Source organism: Lycium ferocissimum, chromosome 4 (assembly GCF_029784015.1).
Source record: "Lycium ferocissimum isolate CSIRO_LF1 chromosome 4, AGI_CSIRO_Lferr_CH_V1, whole genome shotgun sequence".
NCBI lineage: Eukaryota > Viridiplantae > Streptophyta > Magnoliopsida > Solanales > Solanaceae > Lycium > Lycium ferocissimum.
Genome location: NC_081345.1, coordinates 39,059,767 through 39,064,232, shown reverse-complemented (window position 1 = coordinate 39,064,232; position 4,466 = coordinate 39,059,767).

Genomic DNA, 4,466 nt, shown 5'->3' with positions numbered 1-4,466 from the left:
ACATATCCATACACGAAATCAAATCTACACATGTTTCATGTTTTGGACAGAAAATGAAATCCATTCTTTTAAAAGTGAAGTCTCAAGTTAAACGATGCAGTGACTGATGCTCAAGTTATAACAAACAATGCCAATAAGCAGCCGTAGATAGCAGCTGCCAAATAGCAGCATGATGAAATGAACAAAAGGGTCAACTATAGGCAACCATAAGCAGTATTTCGAGCTTTAGACAACAGCAGTTACATCAAAAGATAGGCCTATCAGGTGTAGAATTTGTTGGCTTAAATCAACAGCTAATCCATCAAGATATAACACTTTGGGATCAGCAAGCGTGGCAGCAAACAACATCGACAAAATAGTAAATAGGGAGGCAGCAGGGAAGAGCTAAATTAAACAACAAAGCCCATATATTATTTCAAGCTATTGGTGATCTCTTCAAAGGTTATTACGGCATAACTAGGCTTAGATTAGCATACCAACTTCAAGTAGGAGCAGATTTTATTCACCAACGAGAGCTAAATGAACTCTAGATGCCAAATACATAAAAGGGTAGCAAGGATAGGCAGAACTGAACCCAAACAGACCTCCATTCAACTCTATGCAAAGTTTATGCTTTCGACTAAGTTCTACTTAGATGAGATAAAGTCCCAATACATGATTGTTAGTGAAAACTAAATACATGATATGGATTTCCAGACCATCGAACAAAAATCAACAACCAACATAGACATATTGTATAATTATTTCGTTATATCTAAAGCCAAGCAGATTAAACTCATAACACGATATACACTACTTGGAACGAATAGAACAAAAAAAAAAAGTACCGATCTGTTTTGATCACATACACAATATACCTAAGATATGCATCACGGTGCGCATGTCAGATATATACCGAAGGTATATCTCCTTCTTATCCTCGATAACCTATCGTATATCCTGTATATTCGTCCTAAAAAAAGGGTTTTAAATCCCGGAAATTCACCCAAACATCCAAGCTACAATACATGTCTTTCGATTCATTTTAATAATTATTAATCTATCCTAACAGCTCCCAATCATCAAACGAATAACGCGACGACGAAGAAAACTACATAACAATAAAAAAAGAAAGAGCTAAAATTTTAGCTAGAGAGCAGAAACCAAATGCGCGAAAGCGATAAATGTGTCAAAGTTTACCTTGTTTGCGTGCGGATTAACTCCGGGACGGGGGCCACAAATCTATTCTCGCAACGAATGCATTCGAAGCTCGACAGAATGAACTCGAACAATTTGTTTATAACTATCAGCCAACAGAAGTGGAATCAAACCTTTATTACGGCTAAAGTTCCCCAAATAAAGAGAGTGTGTTTTAGAAGATGGTCATGTATTTTCAGTTGGTCGACTAAAAAAGTCGAACCACTAGGGTTCCAAAACATTGGTATTTATAGGTGTAAAATTAAGGTCTAAGATTTCGGTTTGGGCGGGATTTCAAAATTGGATTTGAATTAGACTCCGTGAACGGATCTCTTGTGCTCTAACTCCGCAAAAGCGTTCTTGGATTCTTGTGATGTACTAGGTAGGTGATGGGAAATTTGCACCCAAACGGGAATGAAAATAGACTGCCATTGTTGAAAGAATTTTGTTTCTTAGTTTAGAAGAGGGAAGAGAGAGAGAAAGAAGAGAGGAGGGGTGAGATGCGACTGAGAAAGAAAAGAGAAAGAGATTAGGGTAGGATGACAATTTTGTTTGAGGAAGTGGGCTGGACCGGGTCGGGTAGTTGTAGGGATGGGCTGGTCGGGTGATAGAAGATAATGGGCTGGTCCGTTTGGGCCATTAATTGGCCGAAAATGGTGATTAACGGGGTCGCCATTTAGGTCGTTATTTTGGCTGAAAATGGGCCATCTAATGGCCTTTTCTCCTTCAATCTTAATTCCTTTTGGGTTTCTAATTTAACAAACTAGTACAATGAAGACAATTAATAATTAGTATGTAGAAAGTAAAGGTTTAATAAAGTATAATTAATTTAACGAGTACAAAATCCGAAAATGAAACGATGATGAACTATTAAAGTTATGATAAAGTAATACTCGTAATGTTGATAGTGAAAATAGCGGAAATGAAAGTAATGATATTAATAATAGCAAAAATAAAAAATAGTGGTGAAAATAAAATATTTAGATTGTTAATAAATTTAAATGCCTAAGGAAATAAATTTGAATAAAGGAGGGACAAAATTGGGTGTCAACAAGGGCAAGAGAGCAAAGAAATGCAAGCAAGAGGTAGAAACACCGGCCTAAGCAACCGGAGAACAATGGTAAAGTTACTCAGACACAAATGGCAAAGAATAATAAAACCAGTGACAATTATGGTCACTCCAATGCGAAGAGACAGGCAAGAGAAGAATCAGAATAAATCTCAAGGTGCAAACCAAGGAGATACTGGTCAACAGACTCATGCTGGACAAACAGCAGAAGTTGGGGACATGACCATTCCTATCACTGGGAATGGCTAATCTCCTAAGCTGGAATGTTAGGGGCCTAAATGGCCCAAATAAACAAAAAAAAAGGTGCAGCTCTTTGCAATGAGGAAAAGGGTTTGATAGGCCTACTGGAAACAAAAATAAAGAAGGACAAGATTAAGCAAATAGCAGAAAAAATGTTTGGTGGATGGAAAAGCATCAACAATCTAGATTATCATTATAATGGTAGAATTTGGGTTAATTGGAAGCCAGAGTACTACCAAGTAACTCCGATAAAACTGATAGCTCAGGTGATAACTTGTGAAGTGAAGCATATCCCTCAACAACTGTCTTTCCAGATCTCTTTTGTATATGCGTTTAACACAAAGGATGAGAGAAAGAAATTATGGGATACATTAATGGGAATACATAGGTGCAATAATCATCCATGGTTGTTGATAGGAGATTTCAATTTTGTTCTACATGAAGAGGACAGGATAGGAGGGAATCCTGTTTCATGGGCTGAAGTGGTTGATTTTGCTAATTGTGTGGAAGAGTGTGGTCTGATTGAAATCCTCATCAAGGGAATCAATACACATGGAGTGATAAAGGAAGTAGTGAAAGAATTTACTCACGGATAGACTAGGTATTTATAAATGATACATGGTTATGTATCTATGCTCTTATTGCAAATCCATCTTCTTGCCAAGGCATAAGTGACCACACCGCCAAAGCACTCGGGAAGAAGAGAGATGAGGAAGAAAAATCCTTCTTATATAATAATGATGGGGGAAACATCCTAAATTTCTAGACATAGTGAAAGCTGGATGGGAAATACCTATTCAAGGGTGCAAAATGATGCAAGTGGTTAAACGGCTGAAATTACTGAAGAAGAATCTGAAGCAACTAAATGCCCAACATTGTAGGAACATAATAAAGGGGTCGAAGAACATAAAGCAGCTCCTAAAACAGCCCAAGCACGAAATTTACAAACTCAACCAAGGAACCCGGAGTACCAAAAGCTAGAAAGAGAGAGTTACTTGAGATTTAAACAGTCTTCATACCTAGCTGAAATATATCTCCAGCAACAAAGCAAAGTAACTTGGTTGAGACTAGGAGATGACAACACTAGGTACTTCTTTGCAGTAATTAAACATCAAAGATTGAAGCAAGCAACCACACAAATTAAGGATGGACAAGGAAATTGGCAAACAGATCCAGCAGGGATTGCAGGTGTTTTTGTTGAGTACTATAAAGAATTGTTAGGGAAAAGAGCCAGCTCAAGAGTGAGTGCACAGCATGTTATTTTACAAAATGGGCCAGTGCTGGGTATAGAACACTAGTTGAAGCTATTGATGCCATTTGCTGCCAAGATGTGAAGAAAGCTATATTTCAGATTGACCAAACTAAGAGTCCAGGGCCCGATGGATATGGAAGTGGCTTCTTCCGCGATGCTTGGGGATAGTTGAAGTGACATAACTATTGCAAGATCGAGTTTTTTCGTAATGAGAAATTACTTAAAAATACCGAATGCCACAAATATTGCCTTAATTCCAAAGGTAAATGTTCCAGAGTTAGCAAGCCAATTTCGACCAATTGTTTGTTGTAATGTGATATACAAATGCATTTCAAAAATGATTTGTAGTAGATTGAAAGAAGCTGTAAGCTATATAAAGGCGTATAATCGTGTTGTTTGTTCAAGGAAGATCGATGGTGCATAATATTTTGATTTGTCATGATCTATTAAGACACTATAACAGGAAGACTACTCCAAGATGTGTAATGAAGATAGATCTTCGAAAGGCATATGACATGGTGAGTTGGGAGTTCCTTGAAGAAGCACTGGTGGGATTTGGTTTTCCACCCAAGTTCATAAAGCTGATTATGGTGTGTGTCTCCTCCCCAAAATACACTATCAAGTTGAACGGAGAAGGGTATGATTATTTTGAAGGGTAGAGGGGTTTAAGACAAGGGACTCAAAGATCCCTTACTTGTTCCGGATGAATATCTCTTGGGGTATTGAAGA